The sequence below is a fragment of the Heterocephalus glaber genome, unplaced genomic scaffold, assembly GCF_053883595.1.
Source record: "Heterocephalus glaber isolate CG9 unplaced genomic scaffold, H.glaber_assembly_v1.0 deba00001729, whole genome shotgun sequence".
In the NCBI taxonomy this organism is placed as follows: Eukaryota; Metazoa; Chordata; class Mammalia; order Rodentia; family Bathyergidae; genus Heterocephalus; species Heterocephalus glaber.
In genome coordinates, this window is record NW_028258440.1 from 14,036,460 (window position 1) to 14,059,774 (window position 23,315).

Here is a 23,315-nt window from a genome sequence, read left to right on the forward strand (position 1 = left end):
AGCTGTGGTGGTGGGGCCTCTGGGGGAGAAGGAGCAACAGTCCCTGCAGTTCCAGCAGGAGGCTGTGGGGAGAGAGGGGGAGCAGATCCTGCAGCTGCAGTTGGAGGTTCTAGGAACAGCCATGGGACAGCAAGTTCAGCTGTATCTGTTGTTAGGGAGGTGACTTTATCAGGTAGAGGTGGTTTAGATGTCAGAGAGAAAACAGGGATCTGAGAAGATTCACAGGAAGTGCACAAAGTGGAGATGTTATAAGTATAAAGAATGACTGAACATAGGGACCTTCTGACCATTTGTTCAGCTTCCAGCAGTTGTTGTCAAGTTCCACAGGACGAAAAATTCAAAAGTGCCATTCTCTGTCTACTGAGAGCCACGTTCTAATTTATATTTTAGCCATGCAGCGTTACAGAAGAATATCAGATGTTTAGGCTTCAGATCAATATATAGTCAGAGAGATTTCAGATTATTTAGGATGCATGCTAGAAGAGAGGAATGAGGGATAGAAGAAAGGATGTTCTCCATTTGGGCAGAGAGGAATAAATTTTTCTTGTCACACCCAACATGACAGAACTGCAATGGCGTCAACAGTGGATGTCTCCAACTGTGACTGAGGCTGTGAGAGGACATGAGTGAGTGGCCACGATTGTCATCACCATGGATAGTACACTATCAAAGGGAAAGGCAGTTTTTTGTGGAGATTTATGTGGCCAGTGCTGGGATTTAAATGGCATAAAAATGCAGGATGGGACTCTTTCTGTCCTGGCAACTGAGGGGACAGAGAAGGTGAAGAGAGAAGGAAAGAGAAGGTGAAGAGAGAAGAAGAGAAGGTGAGACTATGGAGCAGCTGAAGCTCCAGCAGTAGTGCCAGCCATGGTGGCAGATGTGGCGGGGGCTCTTAAAGTTTACTTCGGAGAAAATAGAGATCAGTATTGGGGGCGTACTTAAAGATGCAGTGCAGAGAGAAAAGAAAGGAAGATGCATGGGAAGTGCAAAAGCAGGGCTGAGGGCTGAGGTGGCTGTAGGAAAAAAGCCTTACCTGGTCTCAAGCCTACTGGAATGGAGGGAGCTGAGCAGCTTACATGGATCACTGAAGCAAAATCCAAAGACCTATGTTGCTGAGTGGCGCCAGTGGCATTTGAGATAGAGTGTAAAACTTGCCAAGCAGAGTACCCAATTTCTGGGTTTCACACCCCACAACGTTATAAATGGTGCATGTGAGGCCACTTGGAGACAGACTTTGTGAGAAAAAAATTATTCTAGTCTAGGTGTGAATAGAGACTCAAATGGGGGGCATAGTTTATCAGCTAGCTGGAAAAGAAAACTAGGGGCATATGCTCATAAGGAATGTTTATGACTGAGGGTCCAAAGATAGTTAGCTCAGGTGTGCAGACAATCACTGTTCTTCTTGGCATTGGGGAGATTGTATACTCCATCCTAAATTTTCTTTATGGCTGTTTGTCTTGTTTACTGAGAATAGCCTGTTGTTTGTTGAGAGCAGCCTATTTGCTTGTGAAGGATTTCATTTAGGCCAGGCATGACGTATATCACATTACCAGTGCTTAAGTACACGTCACAATGAAGTGGTTTAATTAGTTAAATGATCAATTACTTAAAGGTATGACTCAATTATTAGTGTCCTTGCTAACCGACTACTATATGATTGCATTATTAACTCAATGGTAGCAGCTATAGGGCACTGGAGAGCTCAAACTGACTTCAGCAGCTTTGGATTGCTCAATTTCAATTATGTTTACACATAATTATACGCTCTTCAAAATGGTGGCTTTACAAAACCTATACTATTTTTTAAAAACAGTATTTTTCTTTAGCTGGAATTACAGGGAGGAAGAAGAGGGGAGGATTATTTGTTTTTCATCAGTGATTTCACCAGCAAGTCTCAAAAACTGAAACTTATAACAAGCAATTTAAATAGAAGTGGCATTTTTTTCATATAGAATGCAAAAAGCACACCTTTACATACTTACATATACATAAATACATACATTTATGTTTCCTTTACAAAGCTTCAAAGGTAAACCTCTTCTTCCATGGAAATGCCTAACACTGACAAGAAATGTTTAAAATACTTAAAACATTTTCAGAGAACTGAATTCTTTCCTGGTTCTTAGAGAATTTTCTTGCCAAACTTCTACCGATGGTCATTTAAAAAATTTACACCTACATCGGTAATACACATTTAAAATACATTAATAAAATGGCCAGCTTGGATTCAGAAACATAAAGAAAAAGAAACATCCCACAATAAAATCAATACACTTAGAATGTGGAGATAGCTATTTTATTCATTTTCAGCCCTATAATGTTGCATCGCTGTTAAATCAGAAGTAACATATCATCTAAGATATTTGCAAATTATTTCATATTTCTCAGTGGCTATCTCTAAATGCCATTCTTGCTAATCTGAATTCTAGTTGAGAAGCATCTGGACGATCATCAGGGTTTGCAGCCAGCATTTCTGTAATCAGCTTTTTTATTCTCACATTCATAGACTTTTTTCTCACAGGAATGACAAGTTCCATTGTGGGATTTTCCTTAAGTGCCAACCCAACCGGTACGATCTCAGTTCCCCTTTTTATATAACTCCCTAGGCGTTCCTTGTTTGTCTCTTGGTCGATGAATGTGATCCTTTCTTGCATTGCCCAGATCGTGATCCCCAGGGCAAAGATGTCAGTTTTGCCTTAATAGCGTCCTTCCCGTACTTCAGGAGCCATACAGAAACTGCTTCCATATGGGATGGAAATAAAACCCTGGTTTATACTCCCAGGTTCTTCTGGGTTCTGCCCAGAGGCCGAACAAATTTTACTTAAACCAAAATCGGCCACTTTCAATGTGAGTTCTATGTCACTTGTATCCGGACTGTTTGGAGAAATCAGGATATTTTCAGGCTTTATATCTCGATGGATGATCTGGTTTCTATGCAAAAAAAGCCACAGCACTGCTCAGCTGGAGCATGAAGCTGGTGTTAGTTTTACGATTGGGTTTTCTGGACAACAGATAGTCATTCATATCTCCTCCTTCACAAAAGTCCATCACAAACCACATATAATAGGCACTCCTGTGGTCAAAGGCAATTTCTTCTTTTAACAAAGTCTCTATAAGGTCTAGATAAAGGGGATAACTATTGCCATGTGACATCTTTTGCATCATCCCATATTTTTGGAGAATGCATTCTTCTAAGCAAACCACATTTGGATGTTGGCCCTTGATAGTGTTTAGTGCCCAGAGCTCACAAAGGGCTAAATTAACATTTTCAGATGTATGGCATCGAATTTTCTTTATTGCAACCTGTGCAGAACTATTTCTGATGACCGCTTCATAAACAATACCATAATTGCCTCGGCCTACCTCCCGTACTAGATCGTATGTCTGCTGGCTGCTAGCCATCTTCAAGGGCGAGGTTTTTCAGAGTTTTTGCTTCCACTTCTCATGAGCCTTGCAAGCCTCTGTTATAGTGCATCTCACGTTTCTATCACCACGGCCTTCAGTCAGAGGCCAAGTCTCAAGATTTTAGAAAGAACCCAAGATACCTGAGTAGTGCATTAAAAACAAAATTAGTAATTCAGACATTATATGACATACACAAATATCAAACCATCACAAGGTATCTCATTAATATGCATAATTTTTGTTTTGTGTCAGTTAAATATATTTAATTATAAAAAGGAATGTCATGAATTTTACTGTGAACTGGATTAAAATACAATGAAGAATAATAGCATCTAAAAATTCCAGGTAATTTGAGAACAGTTTTAATGCTATTAACCATTTGACTCCATTTTCCTTCTGTGATGAATATAATGAATTTTGCTCTTCATTACCAAATGTGTTCAATAGAAATATAAAATTATCAGGTAACATTTTATATTATGAGTTTTACTTTCTTATCAATTTCTAAATTCTCTCACTTTAGTTGTTACATTTGAAATAATCAGCAGAATGCTAGCTGTGGCTACTTTGGGTAAATACTTGTATTTCTTATTATATACTTGATAATGTATTCTACTTTAGGCTCTCTGTAGGCATCTGTGATAATGATAAGGAAATTCATCTCCCTCAAAGGTGATGCCTTAAATCAGCTTGGTTTCAGTTGGTAACAAGACAAAGCACTTGAAAATACAATGCCAACCAGGATGCATTTATTTCTGTTCTGTGTGTTGAAATCATATTGAACATGTTGCTCTATACATGGGAAGTTGGTTCCATTGCCACGTATTACTCTTTATTATTTATATTTCGTGTATACAGGAACAACTTAGAGGAAAGCTAAAATGATTTCAACATTTTAAAAATGGCATTTTTAACCATGAGAATTTGGAAAGGGTATAATTTCTATAATATAAATTTTTCCTCCACCCCATTTGCTAAATCCAGTCAATACCAGTAGATATTTGTATGCCAAAGAAATGGCTTCTGAATCCTTAGGAAGAATTGTAAGGCAGGCAAGAAGTTTACCTAGATTGTAAAATTTCATAGATAACAGGTACCAAACTACAGTCAGATAGGAGGAATTAGATTCAGTGCTCTATAAGGCAGTGGGGGTAATTATAATTTATAACAATTTAGATCTATTTCTAAATAACTGTAAAACAAGAGTCCAAAGGTTCTCAGTAAATAGAAATAATAAATGCTTTAGAAGGTGATCATGCTATACCCTTATTGATCATTACACACTGTACACATGTATCAAACTGTCATATTATATACCATAAATATTTATAAAGTATATATGCCAAATGAAAAAGAAAAATCTATAAAAATACGATGACATGAGAACCAGTCACAAATTGTTTCTCACAGAAATATGCTGAGAATCAGAGGGAGAAACAGTACTTTCCCTTTTAGCATTGACTAACTATTGACTAGCAAGTGTATCTTACTAAATCTTCTGGCTTTCGTTTTATTATATATGTTAATAGAATATTTTCATCAGTCTCTTACCTTTGATAACTTGGTATCTGGGTAGGAGTTAACCAGATTCCTAGGACAACAGTGGACTCTTTAGTTGGTGCCTTTAAGACCAAGGCACCATAGTTCAGACCATGGATCTAATCATCAAAGCATCACTGTATAAATCCAGCCATTTTGGGGTGGCTTTGCCTCAGTAATTTTTATTTATACAAGAGCTGGTCCACCGAGGTAGCCACCACTGTGACTGACTTGTGTGCTATACTCAAAGGTGACTGGAATGTTCTGAGTTCTCTGTGACATCACAATTCTCAGGGATATACTCAGATGGCCTGACTAGCATAGTACTCAGGGCCTGTTTGAACTTTGTGACCTCTCAGGATTGTTCTGTTAGCTCCGCCCCCTTCAAATATGTTCTGTTAGCCCCACCCCCTTTCAGGAATGTTGTTAGCTCTCCCCCCTTGACTCTGTGTGCATGCTCACCCACTATGCCTTTCAGGAATGTTCTGGAAATGCAGCACCCTGCTTCAGTGAGCATGCTCGCCTCCCCCTAAGACCCCTATATAAGGAGGCTCCTGTTTCTAGTCAAGCAATCAGACTTCAGAGTACAAACTCCACTGAGCTTGCTGGCATTATTAAAGATTTTTCTCCACCTCTTCAAGCGACCATCACATTCTCGAGTCTTCAAATTGCAACAGCCATGACCCAGAGCTGTAACACTGACCTGTAATACTTAGCTGTACCTCAGAGCGAGGGGATGGCTTGACTGTGACACTGAGCTGTAACACTTGACTATAGCATTGAGCTGTTCTGCTTTGCCACATTTGGTTCCCTGGCCAGGAATCAGATCAAGCTGGCCCTTTGAGCTGCCAGTTTGGAGTAGGAGAGTAGCCGCTGAGAGCCCTCTACAAAGACCAAGATGGCACGCCTCCACACAGTTTGGGTGTTTCTCCTTCATCAGGAGAGGGTGATGGATGACTGTGTTTGCTTATCCTAACCTCTTGAGAGAAGAGGTGGACTAAAAACTCCTTCAGAACTTCAGGATATGGTAAAGCCCCAGGGCCCAGTTTAAACCCAGTCAGGCTTGTCCCAGTGGACAAAAGGAGAGGCTGATCACCTCTCACAGTCTCAAGCCAGAGACTTCAGTCAGGGACCTCCCTAAGGAGAGAAGGAATGTTTTAACATCTGAGTGACTGGTGAATGTGCGAGTGAGTGTAACTGGGTGTGGTCCTGCACGACTAGTCCGTGTGACTCCATTGGTTTGGGTTTGGAGTCTGACTCGGTCCTACTCTGTGGATATGTGGTGACATTTTACAGCATAATGTTGACTCATATCCTATGATGGGAGACTGACCAGGCAGGGAATTACCAGTGCATCTTAGCCAAAATGCACCTAAGCTCCTGTGAGGGACACGGCCAGGTGGATACCTATGTGGTCTCCTTTAGGGGGCTCCCATTTTTGCCTGTTATGCCATTGTTCAAGGCCACCACATACACCATGGGTAACAACCATAGGAAATCCTCAGTCCTGGACTACATGATCAAAATTTTCAAAAAGGTATTTAGTGGGGAATATGGAGTTAGATTGAAGCCTGCAAGTTTGCGGACCCTCTGTGAAGTAAATTGGCCCCAGTTTTAGGCCACTACATACACCATGGGTAACAACCATAGTAAATCCACAGTCCTGGACTATGCAATCAAAATTTTCAAAAAGGTATTTAGTGGGGAATATGGAGTTAGACTGAAGCCTGCAAGTTTGCAGACCCTCTGTGAAATAAATTGGCCCCAGTTTAATGTAGGGTGGCCCCCTGAAAGAACTCCAGATGTTCAGACTGTGAATGCAGTCTAGAGAGTCGTTACTTGCAAACAAGGCTACCCTGGTCATTTACCCTATACTGATTCTTGGCTAGTGGTTTCCCAGACTCTACCCTCCTGGGTCCAATTCTGCATTGGTAGGAAGGGAAAGAGTCAGGTCTTCATAGCCCAAAGTAGTGGCTGTTATGGACAAGCAAGTTAGAACGATAGAGATGCACAACACTCTGCGTCGGATTGGAGTCCATTTATTAAAGCCAGTGGCTGAGAGGGAGCTAGTGCCCTGGAAATGGCTCTTGACAATAGGAAGCAGTTTGATTTCTCCTTTTAAATCATGCTTTCAGTTGGAGAGGGTTCAAGGGAGAGCAAGCAGCATTTTACAGAAGCAGAACCATGCCAGGTTAGTGGGGGACACAAGGAAGTTTCACACGTACTAGGTGAGCTACAAAGCATCCTGCAACTACAGCAAGTTTTCTGCCAAGCAGGATGTGGGTTTGGGGTGGTTTTTCCAAGCACATGCACTTTGTCCAAGCACAGGTACAAAATGGTGTTGAGGCTCAAGATGGAGTCAGGATGTCTGTCACAGTGGCTACGGCTCTGGGACCTCAGAAAGACCAATTCATCAGGTCCCACTAGAAGAAAATCCCCTGCCACTGCCTTATGCCCCAGAGATGCCATCTGCACCTACTCCACTGGCTCTAACTCTTCCAGAGAGCCCACCATTTTCAAACTCCCTGTCACCAGGCTCATCCAGTAGCCTACCTTCAGATCCACCACCTGTTCAAGTGACCAGCCTTCTTCAAAATCCTCCAATAAACCCAATTCCACTCCAGCCAGCCCTCCTCCTTATTGACCTCTTCTGGCTCCAGCCTCCAGTCCCTCCAGCATCCCACGTGGTGACAAGATTGCTTTCACTGAGACACCTCTTGTAAGGCATCTGCAGTTAGCTAAAACCCCAGCTATCCAGCTGCCTGTCTGTGAGGCCCGACCTCTGCCCTGCATCCTGGACAACGGCACTGTCCAGCTTGATCCTGGCACTCTCTACCAGCCCTTTACCACAACTGATTTTCTGAGCTGGAAACAACACACTCTACCTTACTCTGCAGGTTCCACTGAGGTCAACCACAACCCTTCTCACTGTGCATATGGGGGCCTATCGGACTCACCCTCTGCATCCATTTCCCCCAGTTTGGCCTCCATTGCCACCTCTCATTTTGACTCAATGGAACCTCTTCCCCCAGAATTGCTCCCCACTACATTCCCATCGAGGAGGGCCCCCAAGCCTGGCAAGGACAGTTCATCCTTTCTCAACCCACTATCTTCCCCTGGATGGTCCAGAAACAGTCACAGGGTCATTCCTGTTCCAGGGGTCAGGGGAAGGGGACCTGCCCCTCTCAGGATATCTTTGGTTCCATGGGAAGCTTTCATGACTCAAGGCAGCCCAGTTAGTGGTGGAAGGAGGCACCAGCGCCCATGGTACCTTCCTGGTTGGTCAGAGTAAGACAAGGTGAGGTGAATATGTCCTCACTTTCAATTTTCAGGGCAAGGCCAAGCCCTTGCACTTGTCACTGAACAAGGAGGATCAGAGCTAGGGCCAGCCCCTCAGATTCCACCCCATTTTTTATATGCTCAACTATTTTCTGGGTGCATCCCATCCCTCTGGATTCTGGAGGCTCCAGAGATGCTGTCCTTGTCAGCTATGTGCCCTTCCGATGGCAGCAGGTTGGGGAGCAAGCTAGGAGCTATACAGGGATGTGGGAGAGAGACTGATGCTAACCCAATGCCACCTCTACCCCCCTCAACACTGAGAAGAGGTGTAGAATCTTCACTGAGGCACAAAAATACCTCAGGGTCAGGCCCCTGGGAAATCCATATGCCTTGCAAAAGGGGAAAAGGCTATAGCTCCTGATACCAAGCCAGCCTGTGACTCTCACACCTCCGCCAGACAAGCCCCTCTCACAGGATTTTGAGAGGCCATCCTCAGAGGGGCCCATGCTGGGGACAAAAAGCCAATAAACGCATCAAAAATGGTCTCAGTGACTACAAAAACAGAGGAGTCACCCAGTGACTTTTAAGAGTGACTCTGCTTGGCATTCCACATCTTCACCCAATTCAACCCCAAGATTCCTGAAATTCAGCTGATGATCAGTGGTGCCTTCATAGCCCAGTCCACTGGGGAGACTAGATCTTATTCAAAAACCAGGACTACCATGCAAGGGGAAAACCTTTAAAAAGATCAGACACTGGAAAAACAAGTCCCCCAATTAAAAGCGGGGCACACCTAGTCAGAAGCCCTCCAATCATGCCAACCCTCAATACCAACCCAAGCTAGCTACTTTTGCCTAACCTGATTGGGCTTGCAGAGATTTTATTTGATTAGGAAAGTCCAGGCTCTCCCATTCTGAGCCCTCCCGGAACCCATGGTAAATGCAACAGTTAGGGGGCCAAGCAATGACCTTTATGGTGGTTGAACCATAAAGGTTCTGAACATAAAGGGGCTGAACGTTGTGTGGTGACCATCTTGGTAGCCCCCTTTCACAAAGATGGATGGATGCCACCATTGAGGGTGCAGCTGGAGTTCATAAGGCATGGCTGTTTCGCTAAGCATGGACCTGCCAATTGAAGGGACATGAAGTGATCCATGAGTTCCTGTATCGGTTTGAGCGCTCTGTTCCTCTACTAAGAAGAGAATTACTGACTAAACTCAGGGTGCACATAATGTTAACCCACAGGGGACCTGCTTAATCTCACCCTAAATGCACAAAAAGGACTGATACTGTCTGTAACCATCCTCCTCAGAGAGGACAAATGGAAACTGCTCACTGCAGATTGGGAAAACATATGCCCCCAGAGCTGCTACAGATATTTCCAGAGGTGTGGGCTGAAAAGTCTCCACCTGGGATGGCCAAGAACCAGCCCCCAATCCTGGTAGAACAAAAGTCAGGGGCAAAGCTGTCAGATCGAGACAATATGTCACACCCAGAGAGGCATGACTCTGGATCCAGGAACATATCAGCTGGCTGAGGGGTGCAGGGATCCTAAAAAGCAGTGGCAAGCCCCTTGAAACACACCATTGCTGCCAGTGAAAACACCAGGCAGAAATAGATACTGAATGGTACAGGACCTCTGGGCAATCAACAATCCCACAGTCACTCTACATCCAGTAGTTCCAAACTCCTACACCCTACTTTATCTGCTCCCTCTATGAGCACCCTGGTTCACCTGCCTGGATCTTAAAGATGGCTTCTTCTGCCTTCAGCTAGTCCCCCCTGAACCACCCACTCTTTGCTTTCAAATGCGAAGACTCTAATACTGGCCAAAGGATGCCGTTAACCTGGACAAGACTTCCTCAGGGCTTCAAAAACTCCCCCACACTATTTGGGGAAGCCCTAGTTGCTGACCTGATTGCTTTCCTCGCAGAAAGACTGAACTGCACTTTGCTACGATATGTAAATGACCTCCTGGTAGCAAATTTAAAAGTCCAAAGTCTCTAGATGCTAATTTCAAGGTTTTCCTGGAAAAAGGCCCAGATGTGTCAGTCTTCTCTTCAGTACCTGGGATTCATCATCACCAAGGGACACTGATCAATGCACCCTGAGAGAAAAACAGGTCATCTGTTCCATCCCCAGGCCAACCAACAAAGAGAAACTCCATGAGTTTCTAGTGGCAGCTGGATTCTGTAGGTTTTGGATATCTAAGTTTGCCAAGGGAGCCAACCTCCTCTATGCTGCCCTCACCAGACCAGAAAACCAACCCTTAAAATGGGATGCTCAACAGCAATTTGCTTTTAAGGAGATTAAATGGCTACTCATCAGCACTCTGTGTTGGGGTCACCAGTTGTAAGCTGAGAATCTCTAGTCAGGCAAACTGACCTTGGGACAGAGCCTTCAAGTAAAAGTCCCCCACTTGGTTATGATTCTGATGAAGAATTAGGGACATAAGTGGCTTTCAAATGCCAAAATGGCTCAGTATCATGGGCTACTCTGGAAAAGTCCCAGTCGCCCTGGAAACTACGGGGACTCCCCTTGTCAAGTGGAGGTGACAATAGGCCTGTCTGTGTGGCTGAAGCTGTCCAAACCCTCTCTGGTAGGCTAAAGACTAAATGGAATTTACACACAACCTATAGGTCTCAGAGTTCAGGGAAAGTTGAATGCATTAATTAAACCCTTAAAACCATCTTGGCCAAGTATTGCTGAGAAACAGGCAGAGTGGCCAGACATGTTATCTCTGACCCTGCTCAGAGTCAGGTGCACACCTAGACTCTTAAATTATTCCCCATATAAGATGATGTTTGGGAGACCTCCCCCAATCATTACACATTTTAGGGGAGGCATTAGACAACTAGGAGATACTTATGTAGCCTTAGACTTACAAGCATTAGCTAAAGTCTTTTCATATATTAATGAAAAGGTTTTAGAAAGAACCCCCAATCCTATGGGTAACCCATCTCATCCTTTTCAGCCAAGAGATTCAGTTTGGATTAAAGATTGGAAAAAGGCGCCTCCTCAGTATATTTGTACTGTAGTATACTTTTGTGCTTGCTACCCTCACTGCTGTCACAGGTATCACTCTGTGGGTCTATCATACCCAACTGAAAAAGGCCCACCCCACAAAGGTCTCATGCCTGGATCCCAAGAATCCCCTCAGGACTTGACTCTGATGGAAGACCTCAGCACTCAACCTAACCTTGGAGATTTCACTAGCAGACAACAGCCCTGCTCTAGTTACACTGGGAACTGACATCTACGCATGGCCGAAGCCTGAAAACGCCATTCACCGGATGCCTTAAAATTTGTCCCATGGACTATGATCATTTTCCCTGGTTGCTAGGCCTCCTTGAACTGTTTACCTTAATAATGAAATAAAGTCTAAATTCACTGGATTACCCCAGAAGGCTGAAGATTTACGCCTCCTGGGTTCTCTTGAACTTCCAAATTCACCATTGTTGTCTTTATTTTTAATGCACTACTCAGGTATCTTGGATTCTTTCCCTGATCAAATTCTTTTATTTCTATGAGGTTCAACTCAAATGCTAACAATAGTCCTAACAAGGGTAGAAAGTTCTAATACAGGGTAGAAAGTGATAGAGGCTGTGAAATTGTGTAGTAAACGTACTCTGAAAATCTAAATTCCAAAAAGGACAATTAGGTCAATGTAGTATCTTCTAGGTTTCTTCAATATAAAGTTACTTGCCAAAATCTTTCTTTAATCCTTCCAGTCAAAGATTATTTTTTTAATATCTTGATATCTCAAAAGCCAAATCTGGCCTAATGACAAAGAATAAAGACCATATGATAAACTTATCCCAGTTAAATCATTGTCCTTACTGTTCTGAAGGGCTGGGTTGGCTGTTTTACACACACCCAAGTAAACTAGGCCTCCTAATTGGAGCCACAACCATGGTTATTAAATTCAACTCATTTCAATCAAATTACTATAAATCAAACATTGCATAAATATTCAGCAACGTATTGAATGTTGTTGTAGAGAAAATAGGTATATAATACTGCTTCTAGCTTCTACTCTTAAACTCATAACCTCATTGTGATCACAAGCAAATAACGGAGTTATGTAGCTGCACCAAGCAATAAATGATTAAGTGGCCAAGTGAGTAGTACCAGTTATACATTCTGAGGCAGTTCATGGAGCCCTAGAAATCTGTACCAGTCAAGGATTACTTCTGAGGAGAGAAGGAATGTGAGATGCCTGGTTTCTCTTATACAAGAAATCCAAATTGTAAATGAAAAGCAAAATACAAGATAGATAATAGGAAATAGGGAGATACATTTTACTCAGATAGGGAGGGCACCATGTGATAAGGAGAGAGTGGAGATAGGGGAGGAAAATGAGTTAAAGAAAGAATTAAGGGCCTAGGATTCAGCTCAGTGGGGCAGCGCCTGCCTCACGAAGCACAAGGTCAAAAAAAAAAAAAAAAAAGATGTATTATATACATGTACCAACTCCATAAAGGAATGTAAACATTTTGTGCTGCAATATACTAATAAAAATAAAATGTCAAAATAAGAGAAGAATTTCAATAACTTATTTTAAAATATTATGTCTTTAACTAGAAGTAGCAGTAACATTAAAAATCTGTGAGAAATATTTCTCATCCAGTTGTTTTAAAAACTAAAATAATCTTAGACAAGTTGATTTTGGTTGATCAATGATTACTAAATTACAGGTACAGAAGAAGCAAGAAGTTCTGGAGTGATATCGCAGAGTAGTTTGACAATAGATAACAATAATTCCCTGTACAATTCAGAAAGCTAGAGGAAGACATTTTTAAAATATTCATCATAAACAAATGGTAAATGTTTGACAAGATAAAAATATATTAACTGCATTTAAACATTATGCATAGTATACATGTACCAAACATTGCGTGGTACCCAATTAATGTGTACAATGCTTAAGTTTTTGTGTATCAGTTGAAAATAAAAGGTCATAGACAGTTTTGACAACCACTTTGGACTTTAGATTTTTCATATTTAAAAAGATGAGTTTGGTAGGATTATTTCTAAGGACGCTGGGGGCAATAGCACATTCAATCTAGGATTTGGTGATTACTTTCATGGTAGGAAGAATTGTGTGTTGAGGAGGACAACTGCCTTTATTTAAAAATTATTGTAATTTTCATCTTTCACTGATTCAGTTGAGTTTTACTTATTTAGCTTACTTTTCAAGAGTCTCGAACACAGCTGCTCACAGGTGCCTCCTTGGCTACATAAATATGTGAAATGGACCATGTGTTTAAAACTAGGGATTGAGCTTTTGTAGTTCAGTGGTAGAATGATTTCCTAGTATGCATGAGGCACCAGGATTTATCCCCCATGCTGCAGAAGAAAAATTACCTAAGGCTTGGTATAAGTTGTGGTTAGAGTTTCTGTCTTTAAGCAATTGTTTCTGAGCTCTAGCTTACTACTGCCAGCACAAACATGAGACCACTGTGCCAAGATACTGCAAGTTTAAAGAACTCAAGTTTCTGGATTTTTAAGTGAAATCTCTAGATTTTGGCATTCATTTTAGGCCACAAAGGGTTTACCCAATCTTGCTCAAGAAATCCCTTGATGTGTGTGTGTGTGTGTGTCAAAATCAGCTCAACATTGCCATTTTGAAATCTCTTTTACAAAATATCCTCCATTATTCAGCATATAATTAATACTTAGTGTTATGACTTTCTACAATTCTGTCAATTCATAAAGTCCAAGATCTAAACTTTCTATCCTAAACGGATAGTACACCAGACAGGCAAGAAACCTAAGTCAGTCATGAGGCAGAATTTACTCCATCCCACCATACTTTCTCATATTTATCTCTACATGGAAAAATTATTGTGAAGCGCATGTCATTTAAAATTCGTAATTATAAAACAATTCAATGTATAATTTTTGCTCATTTTAGAGAACATACATAGTCTACCTGCTGTTCTTGGAAGCTGCTGCTAATAGACAGTTTATTGGGAGGGATATTTCCTGCCCAGTCCTTTTTCCTCGATGCTTCCTATCTCATTACCAACTGCCTAAGTAAAACTAACTGATCCTAATTTGTTTGTTTTTTTTAACTTTTAGAAGGTAATCTATGCTCAGAAGCATATAAATCAACACAAGTTATTAAACAATCATCACAGTCCCAATAAGTACTTCCAGCATGCATAACATTCATGGCCTCAGGGCAAAAAAGTATGCTGAAAATTTATTGAAGCCAAATGAAGGAAAACATGCTTGAAATATGACTTCAAGTTGTAAGGTATATTTCCTTGATGTGATAGGGCGAGAGGGGGATCCAGTTTTGCTCTTTACTAGAAAAGGTTCTGTCTCTCCAGCTAACAATCTGTCTTAGTGTCTCTTGAGTCTTCTATCGCTGGGAGGGAAAGAAAAACGATTTCAGTGCTAGGGTTCTGCGCACATGAGCATTTTCAAGAACTGTCACATGAAACATCCTTTCGGGGACATCCAACAAGCAGAGCATCATGCTATCACAAGCTGAGTTATTTGGAATGTAAATCTTCATGACATTGTGTTTTCTTTAAAGCTTGCCCCAAACCACCTTAAATATTAGGCTATCCAGCTCACTGATTATTAACATTCTACTCACTGAGTATAATGTTCAGCTATTATAAGGAAAGTGGAAATATTTGAGATGGAATTGAAAAATGATTAAAAACAAAAACAACATCCCAGAGGAAATGGAAAATTTTCAACTTATTCCTAGGAAGAATTGTTTCAGGCATCACTCTGAAACAATTTGAGAAGCAAACTGCTCTTCTGTGTTAAGATCAGAGGACATGGAAAGAAAGAATATATATTTCGTTACAGCATCAGTGAAATGTAGAGTGAGAAGGAACTAACAAAATTCACCTAATGCCAGTTGTAGTGCACATACCTGTAATTCCATCTACTCTGAAGGCTAAGGCAGGAAGATAAGTTTGAGATGACCCTGTCTCAAAATAGTAATAAAAAGGCCTGGCGATGTATTACTCAGGATACAACCAGTCAGTGGCTGAATGCTTGCTTAGCCAGTACGAGACCCAGGGCTCAATAAACAAACAAGACTGCCAAAACATATTAGACACTAAAATTGCACAGTATTTCAAGTCCTTGAAACACTTCTCTTTACAAAGATTAACACTTTTATTTTTTTAACTAATTAACTTTATTGGTACAATTTAGATATACACAATGATCACATTCATCATAGAGAATTTATAACTGTAGATGATATATCTTGATCTTTTGTTTCCCATTCCTCTCACTCCCTTCAACCGCTCTCCCTCTTCTTATTTACAATAGCTTTGTTTCCATCTTATCCTTCTTTTCTTGTATGTTTTCTTCTCCCATCCTTCCTTTCCCCCTCTCTCCTCCCCAGTGCTCCTTCACATTTGAACATTTTCTTCCTATTTCACAATATCTATTACACATTTTTGTCCTTATTTATAAGTTTCTCACAACAGAGAAACAATGTGATATTTAAATATGTGTGTCTGATTTATTTCACTTAAGAGTATGGACTCAAGGTGCATACATTTACTTAGAAATGTCTCAAGTTTATTCTTATTTATGGCTGAGTAGTACTCCATTGTATTAAAAAAAAAACTCACACCTTATCCATTCATTGGTTGATGGGCATTAGTGTCGTTTCCAAGATTTAGCTATTACAAACTGTGCCTCTATGAACATGAGTATGCATATATTGCTGTGGTATGATGCTTTTAATTCTTTTGGGACTATAACAAGAAGATGAATAGCTGGGTCAAATGGAACTTCTAGTTTTATTTTCTAAGAAATCTCTACAATGATTTTCAAAGTGGTTGTACCAGGCTACACTCCCACAAACAGAGGAGAAGAGTTCCTTATCCCAACAGCCCCACCAGCATTTGTTATTGGTTGATTTCTTGATAATAGCCACTCTTTACGGGGTGAGATGGAATCTCAGTGTTGTTTTAATTTGCACCTCTTGAATGAGCAGTGATCCTGAAAGTCTTTTATATTTTTATTTGTCATTTGTACTTCATCTGAAAAGTGTGTATTCACCTCAGATGATACATGCTGCACTGCCTGTGAATTCATCTGAAAAGTGTATATTCACCTCAGATGATACATGCTGTACTGCCTGTGTGGGATACTCTCTTGCCTCAAATAAATGAACGTATATCACTGAGAAAATAATGGGTTTTGGTACCAGGGTTTGAACTTGGGACCTTCTGCTTGCGAGGCAGGTGGTAGAACCACTGAGCTAAATCCTGGGCCTGAGAAACTAATCTTTATAACAACAGTCACTGAGAATTCTGGAATAAATAAGACATGACCTTTTCCTAGTGGAGCCTCTAGTCTCATATTACCATATATATATATATATATATATATATATACACATATATACATATATACATATATGTATACATATGTATACATATATGTATACATGTATATATACGTATATATACATATATACGTATACATATGTATACATGTATATATACGTATATATACATATATACGTATACATATGTATACATGTATATGTATATATACGTATATATACATATATACGTATACATATGTATACATGTATATATACGTATATATACATATATACGTATACATATGTATACATGTATATATACGTATATATACATATATACGTATACATATGTATACATGTATATATACGTATATATACATATATATACATATACATATATATACATATATGTATATATATATGTATATGTATATATATATATATATATACCAAATATGTCTGTCTATTTAAGTCTTGGCTTTATATTTCTGTCACCCAATAAAAGCTTTTCACTACCGACTCGTGATATTATCACCATGACACATTATAGAAGTCATTTACTTTCTTTTGCTTACCTGCTACCCTGCTTTCATGTTGTCTCAAATATGTATGGAGATCTAAGCAATTGTGTGCTAAGCTCTTGAAAATGAATGACTAGCCATCCCACCACTCCCGGCCCAGAGGTAGGAGCTTCTGAGCCGCTGTCCCACAGCTCCCGGCCCAAGGAAACGGCTTCCAGGCTGCCCTCCGACCCACCACTCCCAGCCCAGAGGAAGGAATTTCTGGGCCGCTGTCCATCCCGCCACTGCCAGCCCGGAGGTAGGGGCTTATGAGTGGCAGTCCCACCGCTCCTGTCCCAGAGGAAGAGCTTCTGAGCCGCTGTCCCACACCTCCCAGCCCAGAGGTAGGGCCTTCCAGGCCTCAGTCCATCTTCCCACTCTAGGACCAGAGGTAGGGGCTTCAGGGCCAACATCTGTCCCACCATTCCTGGCCCAGAGGAAGGGGCTTCTGGGCCACCAGCTGTCCTGCCACTCCCAGCCCAGAGGAAGGGGTTTCTGGGCTGCTGTCCATCCCGCCACTGCCGGCCCAGAGGTAGGAGCTTCTGAGCTGCCGTCCCAGGGCTCCTGACCCAGAGGAAAGGGCTTCCAGGCTGCCCTCTGACCCACCACTCCCAGCCCAGAGGAAGGGGTTTCTGGGCCGCTGTCCATCTTGCCACTGCCAGCCCAGAGGTAGGGGCTTCTGAGTGGCTGTCCCACCACTCTTGTCCCAGAGGAAGGGGCTTCTGGGCCACTGTCCCACACCTCCTGGCCCAGAGGTAGGGGCTCCAGACCTCAGTCTATCCCACCACTCCAGGACCAGAGGTAGGGACTTCCAGGCCAACATCTGTCCCACCATTCCTGGCCCAGTGGAAGGGGCTTCTGGGCCACCATCCATGCCGCTGATCCCAGCCCAGAGGAAGGGGCTTCTGAGTCATTGTCCGACCTCTCCCAGCTCAGAGGAGGTGAGCCCTGCAGGCGACAACAACACCCCACCCCCAAGGTTGAAATGAGAAGACATGTAAATAAGTCTCAAAACCAGACTTCCAGATCACCTACAGCAAAGCCAAAGGGAAATGAGGTGGAACACTCTGATAATCAACCACCTGAGTCCCTGAACTGGCAACAAAAGAGGATCTAGAAAAAATGAAATCAGAAATAATTTCTCAGATAACAGCAGAGATTGGTTCATAGTGCAAGACATGATTAATAAATCTAGAGAGGATTTCAGGAACATGATGGAATCCCAACAGAGGAAACAAATGGAATCCATAAAATAGATGCAAATAGATTTCCAGGAGATGAAAAACTCCATTGAAAGTATACACAGCAGAATGAGCCAATGTGAGGACAGAATTTCAGATATAGAAGAAAAGATTGCAATTAGTGACCAGGAAAAGAAAAGTTGCTTCAAAATTGTAAGGGAACACAAGAAATCAATCCAGCAGCTGCTAGATGATGCAAAGAAGAATAACATAAAACTGATTGGAGACAAAGAAGGAACAGGAGAGAGTGCAGACAACATAAAAAACTCTTCACAGAAGTAATGACAGAAAACTTCCAAAGCAGGGGAAAAGAGCTTGACATACAGATCAGTGAGGCATATAGGACTCCAGCTAGCCTTGATCAAAAAAAATCTACACATAGGCACATAATTGTTAAGAGTCCAGAAACTCAACAGAAGAACATAGTTCTACAAGCAGTTAGAGAAAAGAAACAACTCATATACAAAGGAAAGCCCATCAGAATCACAACAAACTTCTCAACACAAGCCATCAAGGCAAGAAGAGCTTGGAGTGACATATTCAAAGTCCTAAATGAAAACAACCTCCAACCCAGATTGATGGACCCTGCAAAACTAGCTTTCAAAAGTGATGGAGAAATAAGATACTTTCATGACATAGAGCACCTTAGGAACTTCATGAATACCAAACAAGCACTCCAAAAAATTTTAGAAAATATCCTAGGAAAAGACGATGAGGATCACAACCCCAGGAATCAAAGCAGAATGAACCCATCTGGTGTGACAAGAAATTAAATGTAAAGGGGGAGAACCCAACAAAATGAAAAAGTCATGACAATGATAAGTCAATACGTTTCAGTTATACCCATCAAAGTTAATGGTCTCAATTCACCAATCAAAAGAAATAGACTGGCAGAATAGGTCAAGAAGCAAAATCCAACAATATGCTGCCTAAGAGAAACACACTTAATTCAAAAAGAAACTCATAGACTGAAAGTTAAAGGGGAGAAAACAATTCTTCATGCGACAAGTACCTGAAAATAAGTAGGAGTGGCTATCCTCTTTGCAAATCAAGTAGATTTCAAACCAACACTGATTAAGAGAGACAAAGAAGGACACTACATCCTTGTAAAGGGAACAATCCAACTGGAAGAGATGACAATCATAAATATCTATGCACCAAACAATACTGCGCCCAACTCTAGAAAACAAATACTAACCAACATGAAAAGTCACATATGCACTAATACAATTATAGTGGGGGTCCCCAGTATCCCACTGTCACAAATAGATAGATCAACAAGACAAAAGTAAGTCATGAAATACTAGACTTCAATCAAACTCTTGATCAAATGAACTTGACAGATGTTTACAGAGTGTTCCACCCCATAAAATCAGAATACACATTCTTCTCAGCTGCACCAGGGTCATTCTCCAACATAGACCACATACTCGAGCATAGAACATGTTTAAGTAAATGCAAAGGAACTGAACTTATCCCCTGTATATTATCAGACCATAGTGTGATGAAATTGGAGATCCATAGCAAAAGAAACTCAAAAAATTTCATAAACACGTGGAAATTGAACAGCACACTTCTGAATAACCAGTGAGTCACAGGGGAAATTAAAGAAGAAATCAGACAGTTCCTTCAATTAAATGACAAAGACAGTACAACATATCAGAATCTATGGGACACAATGAAAGCAGTCTTATGAGGGAAATTCATGGCAGTGAATACGCATATTAGGAAAACAGAATGAGCCCAATTAAACAACCTGATGCTGAACCTCAAGCTTCTAGAAATAGAAGAGCAGGACAAATCCAAAGCTCATACAAGGGAGGAAATTATAAAGATCAGAGGAGAAATCAATGCAATGGAGACTAAGAGAACAATACAAAAAAATCAATGAAGCCAATAGCTGGTTCTTCAAAAGAATCAACAAAATTGACAAACCCTTAGCCAACCTTATCAGAAAAAGGAAAGAAAAGGCTCAGATCCATGCAATTCGGAATGAAAAGGGGGAAATTACAACAGACCCAGCAGAAATCCAGAGGATCATCAATACCTACTTCCAGAACCTATACGCCAATAAGATGGACAACACAGAAGAAATGGACAGATTCCTAGATACATATAAATTACCAAAGTTGAACGAAGAAGATCTAAAAATTCTAAACAACCCAATTTCAACCAATGAAATTGAAAATGTAATTAAAAACTTATCAACTAAGAAAAGCCCGGGACCTGATGGCTTCACTGCTGAATTCTACAAGACATTTAGAGAGGAACTGCTGCAGCTACTCTTTAAACTCTTCAACAAAATTGAAAGGGAAGCAATACCCCTGAATTCATTCCTGGAAGCAAGCATCACCTTGATCCCCAAAGCAGAGAAAGACCCAACCCCAAAAGAGAACTATAGGCCAATCTCACTAATGAACATAGATGCAAAAATCCTTCATAAGATACTGGCAAATGGAATGCAGAAGATCATCAAGAAGATCATACACCCTGATCAAGTGGGATTCATCCCAGGGATGCAGGGATGGTTCAACATATGCAAATCAATCAATGTAATACACTATGTCCATAGAGCCAAGGACAAAATCCATATGATTATCTCCATAGATGCAGAAAAAGCATTTCACAAAATCCAACCTGCATTTATGATTAAAATCCCTACAAAAAGTTGGAATAGATGGTCTCTACCGCAAACTGATAAAAGCCATCTATGAAAAATCAACAGCCAGTATCATACTAAATGGTCAAAAACTGAAATCCTTCACATTAAAATCAGGAACAAGACAAGGATGTCCACTATCACCACTCTTGTTCAATATAGTTTTGGAAACATTAGCCACGGCAAGTAAACAAGAGAAAGAAATAAATGGAATAAAGATAGGAAATGAAGAAATCAAATTGTCATTATTTGCAGATTACATGATACTCTATATAGAAGACCCCAAGAACTCCACCAAAAGCCTTTTAGACTTAGTAACCACATTCAGGAAAGTAGCTGGATACAAGTTCAACACACAAAAAGCATAGCTTTCCTCTACACTAATGACAGACTCACTGAGAGAGAAATCCGGCAAATAATTCCTTTCACAATAGCATCCAAAAAACTGAAATACCTAGGAATCAACTTAAGGAAAGAAATCAAAGACCTCTTCTCTGAAAACTATAGCACTCTGAAAAGAGAGATTGAAGATGATATCAGAAAATAGACAGACATCCCCTGCTCCTGGGTAGGAAGAATCAGTATTGTGAAAATGGCCATACTTCCCAAACTGCTATATAGATTCAACACAAGCCCAATTGAAATCCCAGCAGCATACTTCACGGACCTTGCGAAAACAATCCAAAAATTCATTTGGAATAAGAGCAGACCCAGAATAGCTAAAGCAATTCTAGGTAACAGAGACATGGCAGGGGGTATCACAATCCCCAACTTGAAACTATACTACAAAGGTACTGTGATAAAAAAAAAAAGCATGGTACTAGCAAGGAAACAGACCTGACAACCCCTGGGACAGACTAGAAGATGCAGAAACAACGCCAGACACACTCAGCCACCTCATCTTTGACCAAGGAGCCAAACACCCTCACTGGAGGAAAGATAGCCTCTTTAATTAATGGTGCTGGAAAAATCAGGTTTCAACTTGCCAAAGATTAAAACTAGACCTATATCTCTCACCATGCACTAAACTAAAATCGAAATGGATTAAAGATCTAAATATTAAAACAGAAACACTAAACTGGCTGGAAGAGTTTAGGAAGAACTCCTGAAGACATTGGTGTAGGAAAAGATTTTATGAACAAAACCTCAGTTGCCCGTGAACTAGCACAAACAATCAACAAGTGGGACCTCTTCTTATTAAAAAGCTTCTGCACAGCAAGAGAAACCATGAGCAGTGTGAAGATTCAACCCACAATGTGGGAAAAAATCTTCACCTGATGTTCTTCAGGCAAGGGTCTATTATCTTGAATCTATAAACAACTTAAAAAGATCAGACCTACCAAATTTAGAGACCCAATCTGAAAATGGGCATCTGAAATGGACAGACATTTCTCAGACAAAGAAGTAGAAATAGCAAATAAATACATTAAAAAGTCTTCAACATCACTGGGCATTCGAGAGATGCCAATGAAAACAATGCTGAGATTCCACCTCACTCCAGAAAGAATGGCAGCTATCATGAAATTAACCAATAACAAATATTGGCAGGGCTGTGGGGAAAGAGGAACCCTGCTCCACTCCTGGTGGGAGTGTAGACTTGTACAACCACTGTGGAAATCAGTATGGAGATACCTCAAAGAACTAGGACTGGAAGTCCCATTTGACCCAGCTATTCCCCTGCTTGGTATTTTCCCCAAAGAATTAAAAGAAACACACCACAGTGATATATGTGCACCCATGTTCACAGCAGCACAATTTGTAACAGCTAAAACTTGGAAACAGCCCAAATGCCCATCAACTGGAGACTGGATAAAGAAAATGTGTTTTTTTTCATAAAATGAAGTACTACTCAGCCATCAAAAATGAGAAATTAGAGACATTTATAGCTAAATGGATTCACATTGAGGCTATATTTTTAAGTGAAATACGACACACATGTATAAATACCAAATAGTTTCTCCAGTGTGAGAATCTGAAGCTTTAAATAAGGACTAAAAGGTATAATAGATAATGTGAAATAGGAAGAAAAGGAGCAGAGGGGAAGGGGAAGTGTGAGGGGTAGGGGAAAGGAAAGATGGGAATAGAATTAATATGAGAAAATGGAAACAAAGTCTTTGTAAATAGGGAGGGATAGAGGGGTTGAAGGGAGGACAGGGAAAGGGTGAAAAATAACCAAGAGAGATTATGTAAAGGTACACATTTCCAATGATGAATGGCATTATTTTGTATATCTAAAATATACCAATGATTACAGTGAATAATTGATAATGTGAAATAGGTAGAAAAGGTTGAAAGGGGTAGGGGTAGTGGGAGGGG

General features: G+C 40.8%; 2 pseudogenes; one reads left to right on the forward strand and one right to left on the reverse strand.

Moving 5' to 3' along the window:
• Nucleotides 1–2,280: 2,280 nt before the first annotated feature.
• LOC147821594 (serine/threonine-protein kinase PDIK1L pseudogene) lies at nt 2,281–5,676 on the reverse strand (annotated as a pseudogene).
• Nucleotides 5,677–7,591: 1,915 nt separating this feature from the next.
• Nucleotides 7,592–8,637, forward strand: LOC147821595 (SH2B adapter protein 1 pseudogene; annotated as a pseudogene).
• The last annotated feature ends 14,678 nt before the right edge of the window (nt 8,638–23,315 follow it).